Genomic DNA, 24,087 nt, shown 5'->3' on the forward strand with positions numbered 1-24,087 from the left:
CACAAATATAGTATGTTCTTGAACCCGCATTTTGTTCATGTCTCACCTCCAGAAAGTAAACCGTTTTACATAGATAGACAGAACCCGTTACGAGAAGTACACCCAGTCAGGACAACAGATGGTGAAATGCAACGAGTGTTTGTTTACACCCCGATTACAAAGATGGAACTCTTAGAGATGAAGAAATTAATTCCCTGTCATGACAAAGATCCAGCAGGGTTCCACCGAGAATTAAAAGACATGCTCCGTATGGGAGAATACACATATCCAGATATAATTAAAATGTTAAAAGTCCTGTTGCCCGCAGGGGTATATGAAAAACTCAAGGAAAAAGAATGGGAGGTGGGAGAGAAAAAGATCGATTGGGCAGTTCTAGAAGCTGAAGATAAGATACGAGTACCAGGTACCGGTCTTGGAGAGAAATGTAAAGAATTACCAGAACTGTTAATACAAGTTTTGCCAAGATTATTAGCCACTAAAAAGGAAGACTGGGATGCAATCTCAGCCTGTAAACAGAAACAAGACGAAGACACTAGTGATTTTTATTCTACATTTGAGAAATGCTTTAGTATTAACAGTGGCCTCAAGACGAGTAGTGAGTCATACCCTCATCTTTTTGTTACTAAATTAGTTGAGAATTCTAGTCCACAAGTTAAGAATCGAGTTTTGAAAGTCGAAAGTACATGGCAAGCTAGTACCCCGTCCCAGATGTTACAGATGCTCCAGTACCACCAGAATAGAATCAGAGAAGAGCAAGATCATGAAAGAAAACGTATGAAAGACACGAAAATGAAAGTACTAGTTGCACAATCTGTTCCTCAAGACAGTCAGAAGAGGGGTCCGAATCAAGCAAGTCATCCTGCAGCTCCCGTTAAAGGGACATGCAATTATTGTAAACAGCCAGGTCATTTTATAAACGAGTGTGCAGTTCTGAAACATAATATAGCTACTGGTAAAACTAAAGAAAGACAGCGTCCGCCTAGACAAGAACAAGTTTCACAGACTTCTCAGCCACAGAATGCACAACAGACAGTTCCAGCACCGCAGCCTATTGCTGCAACACAGCAGATGTACCAGTATGCACAGTCCGAGTATCCAGAGTATCAGCCATATTCATGAAACAGCCTAGAGAGGGAGGTAGGCTTGCCTCTCATCGAGATTCCTGTAGATCAAGAAGGTCCCTATGTTCATAGTCAGGTACTAGGGAAAGACAGAAAGTTTCTGATTGATACAGGGGCAAGTAGGACCACCATCAGTCACGCCGAAGTTCCAGGGGCTCCGCTCTCAGGCTCTAGAAATGTTTCCCTTGGATTTTCAGGAAAGCCTATTGTAAACGAGATATCTAGGCCAGTTACTCTAGAAGTAGGTCCATTGTCCCGCACTACTGATCTGTTACTTACGAAGTCGTGTCCAGAAAATCTGTTAGGCATTAAGACACTGAAAGAATTAGGTGCAGTTATTTGCTGCTCCCCAGAGGGAATACGATTGTTTTTACGTGACTTCAAGGGTCACTATGTATTACGAGATTTTGATCCGAGATTGTCTAATGTCCCGCAGCATCTATGGGCGCAAGGTCCAACTGATGTGGGTTTCATGCAAATCACACCCCATCGTGTGACTCTCAAGCCAGGTGTAGTGTTACCACGAATCAGACAGTACAGATTGCCACCTGAGGCTGTAGCAGCCTTATCCAAAATTATTGACGAGCTCACCGCTCAAGGAGTAGTTGTAGAAACTGACTCCAATGTATGTAATTCTCCGATCATTCCCGTCATGAAACGTACTGATCCAAATGCACCTCCAGTATATCGATTAGTGATTGACCTTCGAGAACTTAATAAATGTATTATTCCGCAGTATCCAGTTGTCCCAGATATCTCTTCCCTATTGACAGCCATTGATTCCGAAGCCTCATTTTTTACAGTCATAGACCTCAAGAACGCGTTTTTCAGTGTCCCCATTCATCCAGACAGCCAGTTTCTTTTCGGATTCTGTTTAAATGGAAGGAGCTATAAATTCACACGAGCTCCTCAAGGTTTCACAGAAAGTCCTAGTATTTACAGTCAAGCACTTAAAAGACAACTAGACAACATTCACATGCCAACTGACACTGCCCTGCTCCAGTATGTCGATGATCTACTGATCACAGCCCGTTCTGAACGTGCTTGCGAGCGAGCATCACTCACAGTCTTGTATTTCCTTGCCGAGATGGGGCACAAGGTGTCCCCTTCGAAGCTTCAATTCTGTGTCCAGCAAGTGATCTATTTAGGCCACTTACTGTCCAAGTGGGGTAGGCAGTTGACACCAGACCGTATCCAGTTAATAGCGAGTCTTCCTCAGCCCAAGACACAGAAGGAGGTACGTGCTTTTATCGGCCTTACTTCTTATTGTAGACAATGGATTCCTCAGTATGCATTTCTAGCTAAACCACTGATACAGTTAACGACACAGGAGGCAGCCGTATCGACTGTCCTCCCTTGGTCATCTGAACATACACTTAGTTTCAATGAGTTAAAGAAAGCTTTATGCCAAGCTCCAGTTCTAGCTACACCGAACTACAGTAAGCCTTTTACACTTTTCGTTACAGAACGTGAAGGTACAGCATTATCTGTTCTCACACAAGATCAAGCAGGACAATACAAGCCCTGTGCTTATTTTTCGAGCACATTAGATCCTGTAGCCCAGGCTCTGCCTGCGTGCCTTAAGTCAGTTGCAGCCACAGCACTAGCTATCAGACAAAGTGATTCCATAGTATTAGGACATTCCTTGACAGTACAAGTTCCACACTCCGTGGAAGTTCTTTTAAACCGAACCCAGACTCAGCACTTGACAATTGCACGTTTGACAGGTTATGAACTGACACTGTTCCAGCCACACATAGAAATCAGACGCTGCAACGTTCTAAATCCTGCTACACTGTTACCGTCAGTTATTTCGAATCCTGCCACACACGACTGTGTGGAAGTAGTTAACACTATGACTAAGCCAAGACAAGATCTGACAGATATTCCATTACCAGATCCCGACCTGACACTTTATGTGGATGGTTCATGTATGAGAACAAGTACAGGAGAACTAGTAGCCACGTATGCAGTGACTACTGACACTGAAGTTATAGAAACACATCGTATTGACACTCTGTCTGCTCAAGCAGCAGAGCTAGTTGCTCTGACTCAAGCCTGCATTCACGCCAAGAACCTGAAAGTTAACGTTTACACAGATTCACGCTACGCATTTGGAGTTGTACACGACTTCGGAGTGCTCTGGCAGGAGAGAGGTTTCATGACTTCTCATGGAACCAAGATTCAGCATGGTCTCCTTATTCAAGCTCTGTTAGATGCCATACATTTACCGACATCTATTGCTATCATGAAGTGCAAAGCACATACGAAAGTTACTGACATTATTTCTCAAGGTAATGATCTAGCAGATCGCACAGCCAAGCTTACAGCACAGACTCCAGACATTTCAGTTAATCCGACACAGACACATACTCCAGATCCGACTACATGTATGACAGTTAAGGACCCTACTCAAGATGTCATAGATATCCAGTTACATGCTACTCCCGATGAAATCAAGAAATGGTCCGAACAAGGAGGGGTCCAGACAGATCAGGGATGGGTAACGAAGGGTAGAGCCACATGGTTTCTCCCCGACTCAATGGTTCAAGTCATTATCAATACCGCGCATAGTCCAGCACATTTAGGAGAAAAAGCTATGTTAGACAGTATCCAGAACATTTGGTTCAACAAGCATTTACGAGCTGCAGCCAAGCAGAAAGTCCGTACCTGTATGATATGTTGCCAGTTTAATCCAGGTAAAAGTGTCCCGGTGGAACAAGGTGGATTCCAGCCCCCTGACCACCCTTTTGAAGTCCTCCAGATGGATTATATTCAGATGGAGCGATGTCGAGGTTTCAAGTATGTCCTTGTAGTTGTATGCGCTTTGTCCAGGTGGACAGAGGCATATCCAGTCCCAGATTACACAGCCACGACCACTGCCAAGCAGCTGGTTCGTGAATTCTTCCCCCGTTATGGACTCCCTAGAGTCGTATATTCTGATAACGGCCTGCCATTCTCATCTGAGCTCATGAAACATGTTTCCCTGTTGTTAGGGTACCAGTGGAAGTTCCATTGTGTACGCCATCCAGAAGCAGCTGGTCTCGTAGAGAGACATGACCAGACCCTGAAAATCCGCCTTGCCAAAATATGTAAAGAGAAAGGTGTGGACTGGTTAGTAGCTCTGCCAGTCGCTCTGTTTTACATGCGCATGGTCGCACATTCCAGATCAGGTCTGTCCCCGTACGAGGTCGTATTCGGCCGCCCCCCTAATATGTGGGGTACACCTAGACCTCGAAGTATTACCGATGTTTAGTAATATGCTGACAGATTACCTAGCTTCCTTGATGTCTGCCCTCAACTCTTGTCGTTCACAGGTTGCCGCCGCATTTCCAGACAATACCGAGGTGGCACCGCATGAAATCGTTCCCGGATGCATGGTTCTTGTCCGGAATTTTGATCGTTCAAGTCCGCTGGAGCCCCGCTGGAAGGAGCCCAAACAGGTCCTCCTGGCCACCCGTACTGCCGTCAAGCTGGAAGGCAGGAAGGGCTGGGTCCATTTGTCTCATGTGAAGAAATTTTACGGACTAAAGCCTGTTTCAAAGAACATTTCCGAGGATTTTAAGGACTGCCAAAGTACTATTCTTAAGGACTGTCCCGCAAAAGACAATGATACTGAACCCTCCCTGTTAGAGAAAACTCCGCAACAGGAGTATAAGAAGAAATTAAGGTCTAGTAAAATAAGTCAGCCAGTTTGATTGTCTAAGTCCTCCCCTAGGTGAAACGGTTAGACCGGTTTCTGACATGTATATAATAGACCCCCATAGAGAGAGAGTTAGTGAGAACTCTAAAAATTGCACTATTATTTTATGTTTTCTGCTATATCTCAGCCTTATGACTACCTGCACATGTTATGCATTTTATTTGTATTTTCCAGTTTCTCATGTAAATAAGTCTGCTAATGCTACAGTAGAGCACACGTTTAGTGATCTACCTCCTCATGAACTATCTTATCGTCTTGCTATGCGAAATAATTCCTTTATCCGCATGTTACATTATTCACACCAGACCAGCAATGCCACTAATTGTTGGGTGTGTGGTCGACTCCCCCCTTTCCAGACACCGAAGGGAGTTCTGCCACTCTTTCCTTATCCATTTTCACATAATGGTTCATGTGGAGCATGGTCCACGTTAACGTCATCCTCAACAGATATGTCTTTTCTTAACAGTACATGTTTTCCAGACAAGCAAGGTCTTCCCCACAGAACAGGGTTAGATCTAGAAAATGAAGTTTACAATTTGGGTAATTATTCTTCGAATTTCATGGTCCTGAATGTTCAGTCTGATACTACTCCAGACTTACCTGCTATTTCAGTATTACCAGTTAAAGGCGAATTATGTGTCAGAAATAATGGTTCCATACACGTAGGACATAGTGATTGTACTACTATTGTCAAGTATAGTGACAGTAGGAAATCTATTTTTAAAGCTTCACGTCATTCTTATTTTGTTTGTGGTCAGACCGCATATGTTCGTCTGCCCCTCGATTGGGAGGGAACCTGTTACATTGCCTTCCTACTGCCACCAGTTTTTCTAGCCCCACCTGACTATCATAGGAATTCCCATCTAGTACATACTAGACACAAGAGAGACCTCCCGATTGTCGATTATACTGAAACTGCTCTAGAACAATACATAGATATCAATAAAGGTGTCTTTCCTTATTTAGGTACTGTCGTGAATAGTAAACTGATACGTAGATTAACGAGAACCCTTGAAGCAGTAGTGATTGAGACTACTTCTGCTCTAGGTAACTTAACCGAAGAGCAATCCTTTATGAGAATTTTCGTGCTCCAGAATCGTCTCGTCCTTGACGTCATACTGGCCGATAGGGGCGGGGCATGTAGAGTCATCGGATCTAGTTGCTGCATTTTCATTCCTAATAACGCGCCGTCTGTTTATTCAGCTATAACCAGACTCCATAAAATTGCCCATATGTTACACCAAGATCCAGGCACCTGGACATGGTCCGGTTGGTTCTGGAATATAATTTCCGCCTGGGGATGGAAAGTATTGTCATTTCTAGGTATTGCAGTAGCGATCATATTCAGTTGCTGCCTCTGTATACAATGTGGCCCTGCGATTTGCGGCATTTGTGCTACCTCTTGTATTCCTAGTCCCAAGTCCCGTTCTAAATCACGTTCCAAGACAATTCGAGACGAGCAAATGATACTGTATGAAATGATAGATGGTATCATGAATATTGATGTTTCCTGATGGAAACGTAGTGACAAGGAGGGAATGTGGAAAAGTAAATTTTGCCATGTTCTGTGTCCCTACGTGTTCCCCATCTTATGTTATATGTGCATGATTAATATGCATATGTATTCCCCATGTTTGATTAAAGACGCAATTACAGTTGTGTCCATCTCTAGTATGCCAGTTTCCAGTTCTCGTGAATACTACGAATGTTGGGCCTATGTAAAGCTACGTTGCCACGTTTCCCAGTGTGCACGTTATTCCATTGAAAAGTCCCCGTTTCTAGGCCTCAAAAGGGCCCGGACACCAGATTCAGCTCCTGTCTCCTGAGCCCTCGCTGAGGAGCGATACAGCCCCCACCTGTGTTCCTGACCCTTCACTTACTTCCTGCCTCACAGTGCCCGGCTCGGCCTGGCTCTGCCTGTTAGTCTGCCAAGAGTATGTTATGATTCTAGTTATCAGTCCAGTCCTCCTTCTCTGCATTCCTAAGCTACTGAATCGCATCAATAGTTTCCGTCATTGTCTAGCCTTTACGTCTCCATGAAAGAGAAATACTGTATTTATGGTCATTTAATATTCTTCATCACGCACTACATGTAGAATAATGCATACACCAGTCTTAGAGTCTGTTAGCCTTTACCCCGATAACTTTTAGTTTATATCAACATGTCCTCTAAACATTAGATACTAGATAGGGTTTAGGTACATGTCGCCCTGACTCTCCAGACTTCAGTCTCTGCTCCTAGCGCAGAAGTCATAGCCCCCAGCTTCTCCTAGTAACACGTCATTGTCAGTTTGCGCGCACCATTAGGTTAGAGGTCCCGGCTCCTCAGGTAGCCCCCTCCATGTTTCCGCCCCATTTATGACATATTCTGTTACGTTTACATCACATGTCTATGTACACGCCTCTTGTTACACCCACTTTCACCCTTATCTTTCGCGACTGCTATTGACCACACCCACTGCTCCGCCTACTGTATTCATTGTAATGCAACTGTTTTAGTATATATGCTTGTGTACTGTTATTAAATGTTAGCGCGCTCATCCCATATCCAGCCCCGGCAGCTGCCGGGCCCTGCCATCCTATTCCTATGCAGGTTGTCCTGTTCCTGTCCTTTATGCTGTATTAAACCTGCAAACTCCTACTACCTCGAATCTTGACTCTTATTTATTGAGCTATCTGTTATTACTATGTCCAGTAAAACCTAGATCCGGTATTATTTATTTATATACCACAGTCTCCCCACATAATCTTTGTTCTCTTGCAAAAGCAAGCTTAGCTTGGGCCAGGGCTACTTCCTCCCTCTCTATTTGGAGTCTAACAGCTCTCATCCTGGCCTTATGCTCTTTCTTCTGGGGGGGAAGTCATTCCCCTCTGAGATTTTCTTTAGGCACTAGAAATGTGAGAATCCCTGGAAGGAGTTCTCTCCCTTCTATTGTCTGGGAGAATCCTGCTATTGGTTCTGGGGAAGTGGTTCCCTTCTACATTCCCATGTAGGACCACGTTGGCTTGACTAGGCCTTACAACTGGTACCTGGGTATCCCTCTGATCCTGATCTGACTCTTCACCTTCTGATTCAGGGTCCATCTCCTCATCTTATACTTCTGGGGTGGTGTTCTCAGTATCTGGGGGGTTCACTCCTTCTCCTGACCCTGAGGGAACTTCTCTAGCTTTCTCGAGATCCCCATCCTTCTCCAGGATGGCTATCAGGATGGGAATGGTAGAGTTGTGACCCTTTTTCAGCCTCCTTGCAGTGCACAAGGCACTCAAGTCCTTATGGCTGAGTTTGTCATAGCTGGAGGTTGCCTGTGGAGGGTCAACCACCACAGGTAGAGAGCTTGGAGCTTCACCTGTGCCAGACATGACTGTAGTGAGGTGTAAGTGATGCACTTACCTACACTAAGTGTTTTCCTACTGTACCTTGCTAGTGAGTTGTAGTCAGGGTGTGCTAAGCCCTTCTACCTACAACTACTAAGTTCAGTAGAACTTAAATATGCTAAGCTTTGTTTATATGTACCTATGGTACTTAATGTGATCTTTCAATATGATAAAAGATTGCAATGGTCAAACAACAGCAAGCTCAAATCCGCACCGCTGCTCACCAATGTGAGAAGTTGGCCTGATGTATGATATCTCCAATTCTGGGGGCAACTTATATCAGTCCAAACAATCCCTTATGGTGGTGGTTGTAAGTTAACCTTAAAGACAAGCTATCCTAGAGGTAGCATGGACTAAGAAGCCTAAAGGCTTAACTCAGAGGACATGTGAAGCCAGCTGTTTTACCATATGCAATCCTGTAATATCAAATGAAAGGACACCACACAAGTTATATATTATAAAAATATATGTATTTATTCTGAGAATAATCCCCTATACTCTTTATGAGTATAGAAGCACAAGCGTTTAAACAAAAGCACAGTATAACATATGAAAGTTGCACAATTATGGATGAGGCCGGTGGCCACTCAAACCATATATCAAAAAAGTGGTATAAGTATCACTATTCGATCAGTGGTAAGGCCTAGGGCCATGGGAAGCGCTGGGACTACACTGGACTAACAGCAGTTAGGACGGGAGTAGCCCACGGGATTCGGGTGCAGCGCTAAAAGCACACGCATGCACCAATGCAAAGTCAATGGTGCGTAAAAGTTATTGAGTTACAGTTTTAAGGGTCTTCCGACTGGACTAGAAGGACAAAACTTTAGACTTAGACACTAGAGGTGTAAACCACTACAGGTGCACCGGCATTCAAGAGTTACCTCACCCACAGGAAGCGGGTGCACAGGTGCAAAGGTGTGTCGGGTTTCGTCACGCAGATCTATGGTGCCTGGAGATGAAGATGCTGCAGGCGTCCAGAAGAGAAGTGTCCGGTGTGATCCAAGGGTGGATCGAAGATGTAGAGTACCTGAAAGCAGAGGGGACAGAGTCTGGGTCACTAGCCAGTGACCATGAGGGAACCAGGAAGGAACCAGGCGATGTCGGGCGCAATCAGGTGGTTGTTGTGATGCTCGTCTCCACTGCCACGTGGACTCTGGGGCACCAAGGATGTCCTGGAGAGAATCACGAGCTGTCCCACAAAGGCTCTCGTTGTCGGCAGTGTCGGCTTCCGGATCGGAGTCAACAGGCCTTGGCAAATACAAACCACGCAGGATTCGAAGATCGCTTCTTATTTGGACCAGCAAGGTCTGAGCGGCTGCTCCTTTTCAGGGGAGCGAGGGCCAGTCTGGAGCAACCAGACTAGCAGAGCAAATTCAAAGGTTTGTCGGTACTGGGGCCACTAGCCAATGGGAAAGCGACCAGACCAACGCATCAAGCAGGAAAATGCAAAAGGGCCCCACGCAGCACTCGATGAGTGTGGAGGGGTGAGCTTCGGTGCAAAAGCTGCTCGAGGTTGGAACTTCTCATACTCCAATGCACAGCTTCGAGGAAGCCTCGGATGCTGCACGGTCAGCGCTTCGTAGTTTTTCCAAGATGGCCGGCCCCAAGCTTCAGGTCGCCTCCACGGGTCTCAGCTTTGCAGGGACTGTGGATCGGGCTGTTAGAAGGCAGGCACGCTGGGTCTTGTCGATCTCTGTTGCTCGAGTTCCGGCGGGAACTGCAACAAAGCAAATGGTGAGGTGCTGGATGGTGCCTGTTTACACAGGGTGGTCACTCCTTGACCACAAGGGAGATTCTTCAGTCTTCCACGTTGAGTGGGATGTCGAAGGGTCCAGAGTTTCGTTTTATAAGTTTGTCAGGATAATCTGATGTAATCTGCACAGCTCCTACCTTTATTCCAAATCAAGGGCTGGATTACCTTCTAGGTCCCTCCTATGGGTGGGACCTGGGAAGGGGGTGGTTACACCTCTTTGTCCAGTTTCGCGCCAGAGCTGGGGCTGGAGTGCCCCAGAACCGGTTTGACTGGATTTTGCCTGGGACACCTTGTGCGCCCCAGGCAGTGTCTAGTTTCTTTCAGCCCTCCCTGCTCCAATCCACTATCTCCTGTCTGGGGTGGTGTAGCACCTCCCTGTGACAGGAAACCCTTTGTCCAGGCCTCCTCTGCCATGTTTCGGTCAGCAGCAGGAGGTCAGACTTGTGTCGGGGAAGCAGCATCCATTTTGTGATGCTGAGGCTCTGGTTAGGATTAACCGCGTTTTAAGTAAAGTAACATGTCTCCTCCCTCTAGAAGGGTGGAATGCTACCCCCTTCGCCAGGAATGGCGAAGGGGTAGTATTCTAGAGTGTATGACACCAAACTCGACATGTTTTGATAAAGCCAAACCAAAGTTAGCATTAACCGCGAGGATTATAATACACTTAAAAGTATATGGTATGGCAGAATCACTGGAACAGCAGTAAGGAAATGGTTACGAACACTGCAGACAGGCTCAGCTCATGCTAGAGCACCATCTCACATAAAACCAAGCACTCTGCCTCCAGGATTGTAAAGGCATGCCATAGGAGTGACTGATAGGTATATATGTGTCCAGATATAGGTTTAGATATAGGTATACTATATCTAAGCAAGGGGGGAGTACACCACCTTGCCCCAGCTGTGTGAACAGCCAGTTGTGTCAATTCAAGTACCAGCCAGGGGTGGCAAAAGATATGCTGCAGCCCCTGGTAGGCCTTGGATACACCTATGCCCTGAGCACCTATAGTGCATGGTACAGGGGCTGACAAGGTGTCCAGTACCAAATTGGTGATGTACCTATAGTACATGGTTATGAATTTAGAGAGAGAACAGCAGGCTATGGGTCTGATTAGCAGGCCCACAGCCACATTAAGTCGAAAACCAGTGAAGCAAAAAGCAAAAATTGGGGTAACCATAGGATAGCAGACCCTACTTTCCTACACCTACCCTACCATACCATACCTCAGGCACCCTACCGTACCTCAGGCCCCCTACCGTACCGGACCTCAGGCACCCTACCGTACCGGACCTCAGGCACCCTACCGTACCGGACCTCACGCACCCTACCGTACCGGACCTCAGGCACCCTACCGTACCGGACCTCAGGCCCTTTACCGTACCTCAGGCACCCTACCATACCATACCGTACCTCAGGCACCATACCATACCGTACCTCAGGCACCCTACCATACCATACCGTACCCCAGGCACCCAACCGTACCGTACCCCAGGCACCCAACCGTACCGTACCCCAGGCACCCAACCGTACCTCACCCCAGGCACCCAACCGTACCTCACCCCAGGCACCCAACCGTACCTCAGGCACCCAACCTCACCTCACCTCACCTCAGGCACCCTACCTTACCTTACCTCACCTCAGGCACCCTACCTTACCTTACCTCACCTCAGGCACCCTACCTTACCCCAGGCACTGCACCCTACCGTACCTCACCTCAGGCACCCTACCGTACCTCACCTCAGGTACCCAACCGTACCTCACCTCAGGTACCCAACCGTACCTCACCTCAGGTACCCAACCGTACCTCACCTCAGGTACCCAACCGTACCTCACCTCAGGTACCCAACCGTACCTCACCTCAGGTACCCAACCGTACCTCACCTCAGGTACCCAACCGTACCTCACCTCACCTCAGGTACCCAACCGTACCTCACCTCAGGTACCCAACCGTACCTCACCTCAGGTACCCAACCGTACCTCACCTCAGGTACCCAACCGTACCTCACCTCAGGTACCCAACCGTACCTCACCTCAGGTACCCAACCGTACCTCACCTCAGGTACCCAACCGTACCTCACCTCAGGTACCCAACCGTACCTCACCTCAGGTACCCAACCGTACCTCACCGCACCTCAGGTACCCAACCGTACCATACCTCACCTCAGGTACCCTAGCATACCTCACCTCAGGTACCCAACCGTACCTCACCTCAGGTACCCTAACGTACCTCACCTCAGGTACCCTAACGTACCGTACCTCAGGTACCCAACCGTACCTCGCCCCAGGCACCTCACCTCACCTCAGGCACCGTACCGTACCTCTCCTCAGGTACCCAAACGTACCTCGCCTCAGGTACCCAAACGTACCTCGCCCCAGGCACCCAACCGTACCTCGCCCCAGGCACCCAACCGTACCTCGCCCCAGGCACCCAACCGTACCTCGCCCCAGGCACCCAACCGTACCTCGCCCCAGGCACCCAACCGTACCTCGCCCCAGGCACCCAACCGTACCTCGCCCCAGGCACCCAACCGTACCTCCCCCCCAGGCACCCAACCGTACCTCCCCCCCAGGCACCCAACCGTACCTCCCCCCAGGCACCCAACCGTACCTCCCCCCAGGCACCCAACCGTACCTCCCCCCCAGGCACCCAACCGTACCTCCCCCCCAGGCACCCAACCGTACCTCCCCCCCAGGCACCCAACCGTACCTCCCCCCAGGCACCCAACCGTACCTCCCCCCAGGCACCCAACCGTACCTCCCCCCAGGCACCCAACCGTACCTCCCCCCAGGCACCCAACCGTACCTCACCTCACCGTACCTCACCCCAGGCACCCAACCGTACCTCACCCCAGGCACCCAACCGTACCTCACCCCAGGCACCCAACCGTACCTCACCCCAGGCACCCAACCGTACCTCACCCCAGGCACCCAACCGTACCTCACCCCAGGCACCCAACCGTACCTCACCCCAGGCACCCAACCGTACCTCACCCCAGGCACCCAACCGTACCTCACCCCAGGCACCCAACCGTACCTCACCCCAGGCACCCAACCGTACCTCACCCCAGGCACCCAACCGTACCTCACCCCAGGCACCCAACCGTACCTCACCCCAGGCACCCAACCGTACCTCACCCCAGGCACCCAACCGTACCTCACCCCAGGCACCCAACCGTACCTCACCCCAGGCACCCAACCGTACCTCACCCCAGGCACCCAACCGTACCTCACCCCAGGCACCCAACCGTACCTCACCTCAGGCACCCAACCGTACCTCACCTCAGGCACCCAACCGTACCTCACCTCAGGCACCCAACCGTACCTCACCTCAGGCACCCAACCGTACCTCACCTCAGGCACCCAACCGTACCTCACCTCAGGCACCCAACCGTACCTCACCTCAGGCACCCAACCGTACCTCACCTCAGGCACCCAACCGTACCTCACCTCAGGCACCCAACCGTACCTCACCTCAGGCACCCAACCGTACCTCACCTCAGGCACCCAACCGTACCTCACCTCAGGCACCCTACACCATACCTTACATCAGGTACCCTAGCACATCTTACCTTACCTCAGGCACCTTACCTCAGGTACCATACCTTACCTCAGGTACCATACCTTACCTCAGGTACCCTACCTTACCTCAGGCACCCTACCCTACCTTACCTCAGGCACCCCACCCTACCTTACCTCAGGCACCCCACCCTACCTTACCTCAGGCACCCCACCCTACCTTACCTCAGGCACCCCACCGTACCTTACCTCAGGCACCCCACCGTACCTTACCTCAGGCACCCCACCGTACCTTACCTCAGGCACCCCACCGTACCTTACCTCAGGCACCCCACCGTACCTTACCTCAGGCACCCCACCGTACCTTACCTCAGGCACCCCACCGTACCTTACCTCAGGCACCCCACCGTACCTTACCTCAGGCACCCCACCGTACCTTACCTCAGGCACCCCACCGTACCTTACCTCAGGCACCCCACCGTACCTTACCTCAGGCACCCAACCGTACCTTACCTCAGGCACCCAACCGTACCTTACCTCAGGCACCCAACCGTACCTTACCTCAGGCACCCAACCGTACCTTACCTCAGGCACCCAACCGTACCTTACCTCAGGCACCCAACCGTACCTTACCTCAGGCACCCAACCGTACCTTACCTCAGGCACCCAACCGTACCTTACCTCAGGCACCCAACCGTACCTTACCTCAGGCACCCAACCGTACCTTACCTCAGGCACCCAACCGTACCTTACCTCAGGCACCCAACCGTACCTTACCTCAGGCACCCAACCGTACCTTACCTCAGGCACCCAACCGTACCTTACCTCAGGCACCCAACCGTACCTTACCTCAGGCACCCAACCGTACCTTACCTCAGGCACCCAACCGTACCTTACCTCAGGCACCCAACCGTACCTTACCTCAGGCACCCTACACCATACCTTACATCAGGTACCCTAGCACATCTTACCTTACCTCAGGCACCATACCGTACCTTACCTCAGGCACCCTACCGTACCTTACCTCAGGCACCCTACCGTACCTTACCTCAGGCACCCTACCGTACCTTACCTCAGGCACCCTACCGTACCTTACCTCAGGCACCCTACCGTACCTTACCTCAGGCACCCTACCGTACCTTACCTCAGGCACCCTACCGTACCTTACCTCAGGCACCCTACCGTACCTTACCTCAGGCACCCTACCGTACCTTACCTCAGGCACCCTACCGTACCTTACCTCAGGCACCCTACCGTACCTTACCTCAGGCACCCTACCGTACCTTACCTCAGGCACCCTACCGTACCTTACCTCAGGCACCCTACCGTACCTTACCTCAGGCACCCTACCGTACCTTACCTCAGGCACCCTACCGTACCTTACCTCAGGCACCCTACCGTACCTTACCTCAGGCACCCTACCGTACCTTACCTCAGGCACCCTACCGTACCTTACCTCAGGCACCCTACCATACCTTACCTCAGGTACCCTACCATACCTCAGGTACCCTACCATACCTCAGGTACCCTACCATACCTCAGGTACCCTACCATACCTCAGGTACCCTACCATACCTCAGGTACCCTACCATACCTCAGGTACCCTACCATACCTCAGGTACCCTACCATACCTCAGGTACCCTACCATACCTCAGGTACCCTACGTACCCTACCATACCTTACCTCAGGTACCCTACCATACCTTACCTCACCTTAGGTACCCTACCATACCTTACCTCACCTTAGGTACCCTACCATACCTTACCTCACCTCAGGTACCATACCTTACCTCACCTCACCTCACCTCACCTCACCTCACCTCACCTCAGGTACCATACCTTACCTCACCTCAGGTACCATACCTTACCTCACCTCAGGTACCATACCTTACCTCACCTCACCTCAGGTACCATACCTTACCTCCTCAGGTACCCTACCATACCTTACCTCCTCAGGTACCCTACCATACCTTACCTCCTCAGGTACCCTACCATACCTTACCTCAGGTACCCCATTATACCTTACCTCAGGTACCTTACCATACCATACCTCAGGTACCCCATTATACCATACCTCAGGTACCCCATTATACCTTACCTCAGGTACCCTACCGTACCATACCATACCATACCATACAGTACCTTACCTCAGGTACCCTACCGTACCATACCATACCGTACCGTACCTTACCTCAGGTACCCTACCGTACCATACCATACCATACTGTACCTTACCTCAGGTACCCTACCCTACCGTACCATACCATACTATACTGTACCTTACCTCAGGTACCCTACCCTACCGTACCATACCATACTATACTATACCTTACCTCAGGTACCCTACCCTACCTTACCGCACCCAACCGTACCTTACCTCAGGCACCCAACCGTACCGTATCTTACCTCAGGCACCCAACCGTACCCTACCTTACCTCAGGCACCCAACCGTACCCTACCTTACCTCAGGCACCCAACCGTACCCTACCTTACCTCAGGCACCCAACCGTACCCTACCTTACCTCAGGCACCCAACCGTACCCTACCTTACCTCAGGCACCCAACCGTACCCTACCTTACCTCAGGCACCCAACCGTACCCTACCTTACCTCAGGCACCCAACCGTACCCTACCTTACCTCAGGCACCCAACCGTACCTTACCTTACCTCAGGCACCCAACCGTACCCTACCTTACCTCAGGCACCCAACCGTACCTTACCTTACCTCAGGCACCCAACCGTACCTTACCTTACCTCAGGCACCCAACCGTACCTTACCTCAGGCACCCAACCGTACCTTACCTCAGGCACCCAACCGTACCTTACCTCAGGCACCCAACCGTACCTTACCTCAGGCACCCAACCGTACCTTACCTCAGGCACCCAACCGTACCTTACCTCAGGCACCCAACCGTACCTTACCTCAGGCACCCAACCGTACCTTACCTCAGGCACCCAACCGTACCTTACCTCAGGCACCCAACCGTACCTTACCTCAGGCACCCTACCATACCTTACCTCAGGCACCCTACCATACCTTACCTCAGGTACCCTACCATACCTTACCTCAGGTACCCTACCATACCTCAGGTACCCTACCATACCTCAGGTACCCTACCATACCTCAGGTACCCTACCATACCTCAGGCACCCTACCATACCTTACATCAGGTACCCTAGCACATCTTACCTTACCTCAGGTACCATACCTTACCTCAGGCACCCTACCATACCTTACCTCAGGCACCCTACTGTACCTTACCTTACTTCAGGCACCCTACCGTACCTTACCTTACCTCAGGCACCCTACCGTACCTTACCTCAGGCACCCTACCGTACCTTACCTCAGGCGCCCTACCGTACCTTACCTCAGTCGCCCTACCATACCTTACCTCAGGTACCCTACCGTACCTTACCTCAGGCACCCTACCATACCTTACCTCAGGTACCCTACCATACCTTACCTCAGGTACCCTACCATACCTTACCTCAGGTACCCTACCATACCTTACCTCAGGTACCCTACCATACCTTACCTCAGGTACCCTACCATACCTTACCTCAGGTACCCTACCATACCTTACCTCAGGTACCCTACCATACCTTACCTCAGGTACCCTACCATACCTCACCTCAGGTACCCTACCATACCTCAGGTACCCTACCATACCTCAGGTACCCTACGTACCCTACCATACCTTACCTCAGGTACCCTACCATACCTCAGGTACCCTACGTACCCTACCATACCTTACCTCAGGTACCATACCTTACCTCACCTCACCTCAGGTACCTTACCTTACCTCACCTCAGGTACCATACCTTACCTCACCTCACCTCAGGTACCTTACCTTACCTCACCTCACCTCAGGTACCATACCTTACCTCACCTCACCTCAGGTACCTTACCTTACCTCACCTCACCTCACGTACCATACCTTACCTCCTCAGGTACCCTACCATACCTTACCTCCTCAGGTACCCTACCATACCTTACCTCAGGTACCCTACCATACCTTACCTCAGGTACCTTACCATACCGTACCTCAGGTACCCCATTATACCTTACCTCAGGTACCTTACCATACCATACCATACCATACCGTACCGTACCTCAGGTACCCCATTATACCTTACCTCAGGTACCCTACCCTACCGTACCATACCATACCATACAGTACCTTACCTCAGGTACCCTACCCTACCGTACCATACCATACCATACCGTACCTTACCTCAGGTACCCTACCGTACCATACCATACCATACCTTACCTCAGGTACCCTACCGTACCATACCATACCATACCTTACCTCAGGTACCCTACCGTACCATACCATACCATACCTTACCTCAGGTACCCTACCGTACCATACCATACCTTACCTCAGGTACCCTACCCTACCGTACCGTACCTTACCTCAGGCACCCAACCGTGCCTTACCTCAGGCACCCAACCGTGCCTTACCTCAGGCACCCAACCGTGCCTTACCTCAGGCACCCAACCGTGCCTTACCTCAGGCACCCAACCGTGCCTTACCTCAGGCACCCAACCGTGCCTTACCTCAGGCACCCAACCGTGCCTTACCTCAGGCACCCAACCGTGCCTTACCTCAGGCACCCAACCGTGCCTTACCTCAGGCACCCAACCGTGCCTTACCTCAGGCACCCAACCGTACCTTACCTCAGGCACCCAACCGTACCTTACCTCAGGCACCCAACCGTACCTTACCTCAGGCACCCAACCGTACCTTACCTCAGGCACCCAACCGTACCTTACCTCAGGCACCCAACCGTACCTTACCTCAGGCACCCAACCGTACCTTACCTCAGGCACCCAACCGTACCTTACCTCAGGCACCCAACCGTACCTTACCTCAGGCACCCAACCGTACCTTACCTCAGGCACCCAACCGTACCTTACCTCAGGCACCCAACCGTACCTTACCTCAGGCACCCAACCGTACCTTACCTCAGGCACCCAACCGTACCTTACCTCAGGCACCCAACCGTACCTTACCTCAGGCACCCAACCGTACCTTACCTCAGGCACCCAACCGTACCTTACCTCAGGCACCCAACCGTACCTTACCTCAGGCACCCAACCGTACCTTACCTCAGGCACCCAACCGTACCTTACCTCAGGCACCCAACCGTACCTTACCTCAGGCACCCAACCGTACCTTACCTCAGGCACCCAACCGTACCTTACCTCAGGCACCCAACCGTACCTTACCTCAGGCACCCAACCGTACCTTACCTCAGGCACCCAACCGTACCTTACCTCAGGCACCCAACCGTACCTTACCTCAGGCACCCAACCGTACCTTACCTCAGGCACCCAACCGTACCTTACCTCAGGCACCCAACCGTACCTTACCTCAGGCACCCAACCGTACCTTACCTCAGGCACCCAACCGTACCTTACCTCAGGCACCCAACCGTACCTTACCTCAGGCACCGTACCGTACCTTACCTCAGGCACCGTACCGTACCTTACCTCAGGCACCGTACCGTACCTTACCTCAGGCACCGTACCGTACCGTACCTTACCTCAGGCACCCAACCGTACCGTACCTTACCTCAGGCACCCAACCGTACCGTACCTTACCTCAGGCACCCAACCGTACCGTACCTTACCACAGGCACCCAACCGTACCTTACCACAGGCACCCAACCGTACCTTACCACAGGCACCCAACCGTACCTTACCACAGGCACCCAACCGTACCTTACCTCAGGCACCCAACCGTACCGTACCGTACCTTACCTCAGGCACCCAACCGTACCGTACCTTACCTCAGGCACCCAACCGTACCTTAACTCAGGCACCCAACTGTACCCTACCGTACCTTACCTCAGGCACCCAACTGTACCCTACCGTACCGTACCTTACCTCAGGCACCCAACTGTACCCTACCGTACCGTACCTTACCTCAGGCACCCAACCGTACCTTACCTCAGGCACCCAACTGTACCCTACCGTACCGTACCTTACCTCAGGCACCCAACCGTACCTTACCTCAGGCACCCAACCGTACCTTACCTCAGGCACCCAACCGTACCTTACCTCAGGCACCCAACCGTACCTTACCTCAGGCACCCAACCGTACCTTACCTCAGGCACCCAACCGTACCTTACCTCAGGCACCCAACCGTACCTTACCTCAGGCACCCAACCGTACCTTACCTCAGGCACCCAACCGTACCTTACCTTGCCTCAGGCACCCTACCGTACCTTACCTTGCCTCAGGCACCCTACCGTACCGTACCTTGCCTCAGGCACCCTACCGTACCGTACCTTGCCTCAGGCACCCTACCGTACCGTACCTTGCCTCAGGCACCCTACCGTACCGTACCTTGCCTCAGGCACCCAACCGTACCGTACCTTGCCTCAGGCACCCAACCGTACCGTACCTTGCCTCAGGCACCCAACCGTACCGTACCTTGCCTCAGGCACCCAACCGTACCGTACCTTGCCTCAGGCACCCAACCGTACCGTACCTTGCCTCAGGCACCCAACCGTACCTTGCCTCAGGCACCCAACCGTACCTTGCCTCAGGCACCCAACCGTACCTTGCCTCAGGCACCCAACCGTACCTTGCCTCAGGCACCCAACCGTACCTTGCCTCAGGCACCCAACCCTACCTTGCCTCAGGCACCCAACCCTACCTTGCCTCAGGCACCCAACCCTACCTTGCCTCAGGCACCCAACCCTACCTTGCCTCAGGCACCCAACCCTACCTTACCTTACCTCAGGCACCCAACCCTACCTTACCTTACCTCAGGCACCCAACCCTACCTTACCTTACCTCAGGCACCCAACCCTACCTTACCTTACCTTACCTTACCTTACCTTACCTTACCTTACCTTACCTTACCTTACCTTACCTTACCTTACCTTACCTTACCTTACCTTACCTCAGGCACCCAACCGTACCTTACCTTACCTCAGGCACCCAACCGTACCTTACCTTACCTTACCTCAGGCACCCAACCGTACCTTACCTCACCTCACCTCAGGCACCCTACCGCATCTTACCTTCTTACCTCACCTCAGGCACCCTACCGCACCTTACCTTCTTACCTCACCTCAGGCACCCTACCACACCTTACCTTACCTTACCTCAGGCACCATACCATACCTTACCTCAGGCACCATACCTTACCTCAGGCACCATACCATACCATACCTCAGGCACCATACCATACCTCAGGCACCATACCATACCTCAGGCACCATACCATACCTTACCTCAGGCACCATACCATACCTCAGGCACCATACCATACCTTACCTTACCTCAGGCACCATACCTTACCTCAGGCACCATACCTTACCTCAGGCACCATACCTTACCTCAGGCACCATACCTTACCTCAGGCACCATACCTTACCTCAGGCACCATACCTTACCTCAGGCACCATACCATACCTCAGGCACCATACCACACCTTACCTCGGGTACAACACTTTACCTCGGGAACTTTACAAAACTTTACCTCAGTTTTCCCACCATAACTTACCTCACATACATTACCTCATTTACCCTACCTTACCTCAGGAACCCTACCTTACCTTAGGCACCTTCCCATACCTTACCTCACATCACGTGACCACATATACATTACCTCAGTTAGGACACAAGAAGGGTAGCTGTAAAAAGAAAGGACATGCCTAGTTGGAATGTGAATGGAGTGAGGAATTCTACCTTATTGGAAGGTGCTGCCCTCACACACCCATGTGGGTGTCATGCTTCATCTTCGGGCTTAGGTCCTCATGGGACCGGTGCCGCAATGCCCCAATGGCCCAGCAAGAGCTCTCTTTTGGTGATTTCTTTTCATATAGCCATGATGAGGAGGAGTGCGCGTATGTGTGCAAATAAGTCAGTAAGTGGTGAAATAAAGTGACTTAAAACTACCTTGGGGTATCAGAAGCTGTTTTAATCACGGGTACCCTTGGCAGCTTAAAAACTCTACAGGCCCTAAGAAAGCACCTTCATCCTAAAGCACAAGTTACTACTTGTGTAACGATATGTTAGAAATGGGGGTCTCCAGTTGGCAATGGCTGGCCACTGTCCAAGTAGGGACCCTTCTTCCTAAATCAGAGTAAGGAGGCTACACCCTTTGATAACCCCTGCTCAACCCTGTGGTAACCTAGCACGAGCAGCTAGGCTTATCGCAGAGGCAGTGTGTAAAGCATTTATGATCATACACAGTGACACAGTGAGGAACACTACAAAGGGACACCACACAAGTAGTTCCAAAAAATAAGTATCTTTATATATAGACTTAACACAAGACCAATACCATTATAAAGCCACAATACTGTAAAATAGGATTATTCTTGGAATGCTGAAAAAATAGTTCAGAGTATGCAAATAGGAGTTCAGTTCAAGGCAGTGGCCTCTGCAACTCTTTTACTTACAAAGTACCTGGATTCCATAGAAAAACCAACAAAATGTCGCAAAGGAGATGTAGCGATGATTTTCCTCACGCCAGGCTGGCGATGCGTTGAATCCTTGCCGCAAGGAAGGATGATGCGCCGGTCTACTGGTGCGTGCGGGACAAAGCGACAAACTTCTTTACGCTAGGCCAGTGATGCGTTGAATCCTTGCCGCAAGGGGGGGGATGAAGCACTGAGCCTGTTGCGTGTGCGATACTATTGGGATGAAAGAAAATGGCCCTCCGTGAGGGAGAGACGATCCTCTCCTACAGAGTCCTTTAGTGAAACGGACAGAGGTTCTTCTTGACATCCAGGAGCAATACAAACATCATGGGTGTGGGCACAGATATTTATAGCCCAAAAGTCTTTGTTCTCAAAAGTCTCTAGTCACTGAACCCAGCCAGAACCAGTTCTGCTCAAGCCTGGAGCACTTTGTTTACCAGGCTGCATCCTTCCTTTCAGAAAGAGGGGGTCTGCCATCAGACGCACAGTAGGAGGTGGAGCCAGCATTCACCTTGCTAGGCACAGCCCTATTCAGATCAATGAGCTACCCCTCCCCAGTACTCAATGCAGATCTCTCTATTCAACCCAGGTCGGACTCAGCCTGCCTTGCTCCTCTAAACCCAGACAGTCAATACACATAACAGCACACTGGTAGGCTTAGGCAAGAAAATACCTACTTTCTAAAAGTGATATTTTCAAACACAGAATATTAAAACCAACTTTGCTAAAAGATTTATTTTATTATTCTGAGCTCAGGAATACTAAACTCGAATTTCTACCATGTTCCCTGGGACAGGACTATAAGATGTAATAGCCAGACTGCCCATTCTAACCTATGGAGAACAGTTAGCCTTGCAGCAGTGAAAAAAAAAATGGAGGGTAATTCACTACCAGGACATGCTACACATATCAAGCCATGTCCTGCCTTACACACACAATGCACCCACCATAGGGGTGACTGACATGGTGCTAAGGGAAGGTTCAAGGGCGGGGAAGTGTGGGCACTTCTCAGTCAAGAAGAAAGTTCTAGACTGCACACAGACAATGCAGTGGCAGGTCTGAGGTACCATTTACATGCTGCTTCTGTGGAGGTTGCAAACCAGCGCTGCAGGCCCAGCAGCAGCATTCGGGTTACCAGCCCTGGGCACACACCGGCCACACTACTAGGGACTAACCGGTAACCCAAAATAAGCCAATCATGGATATACCAATTCAAAGTTACATTTACACAGGGAGAATTTGCGCTGTGGCACTGAATGGCAGTGGCACAGCACCCACAGCATCTAATACCAACAAACACAGAGGAGACAACAGCGAAATATGGAAGGGAGAACCACGTCAATGGTGCCAGGTCTAACATGATATCTCTGTAGGAGACATTAGTTAGTGATAGATTCCTTACCTTAGAATATCCCCAGGCGAAAGACTGGATCCAGAAAGCTTTCGTCAGCAGTACCCCTGCCCGTCAGAAGGTGGCATTGTTCGGCTCCCCATCTGCCGCTGGCGTCGTAGGCACCGAGATGATCTCATGGAGACTATTTAGGCGCCACCCATGAGAAGTGATGTCAGTTCTGTACACGACTTTCCGGGCCAGGAGCGCAGAGCCATGCAAGATAGTGGTCGGTCTGAACCCGGAAGTGAGTCCCAAACAGGTATGGTCTCAGATTCTTCAGTGCCCAGACCACAGCAAATGCCTTACGCTCAATTGCACTCCATCTTTGTTCCCAGGGAAGTAACTTTCTACTGATGAAGGCTACAGGTCGGTCTAGTCCCTCCTCATTTACCTGTGACAGAACAGCCCCCACCCCATGCTCTGAAGAGTCTGTCTGGACAATTAATTATTTAGCAAAATTGGGCGCCTGGAGGACGGGTGCTGTACACATGGCAGTCTTGAGGGCATCAAAAGCTTTCTGACAGGTGTCAGTCCAGTTCACAATCTTTGGCTGCTTCTTGGAAGTCAGCTCAGTCAAGGGTGAAACAACGTTGCAATACCCCTTGACAAACCTCCTGTAATAACCAGTGAGACCTAGGAAGGCCCTCACCTGAGTCTGGGTCCTGGGGGGCTCCCATGCCAGGATGCTTTTAATCTTGGGCTGTAAGGGGGCCACCTGGCCACTTCCCACCTGGTGTCCTAAGTACACCACAGAACCCTGCCCAATCTGGCACTTAC

Source organism: Lissotriton helveticus, chromosome 4_1 (assembly GCF_964261635.1).
Source record: "Lissotriton helveticus chromosome 4_1, aLisHel1.1, whole genome shotgun sequence".
In the NCBI taxonomy this organism is placed as follows: domain Eukaryota; kingdom Metazoa; phylum Chordata; class Amphibia; order Caudata; family Salamandridae; genus Lissotriton; species Lissotriton helveticus.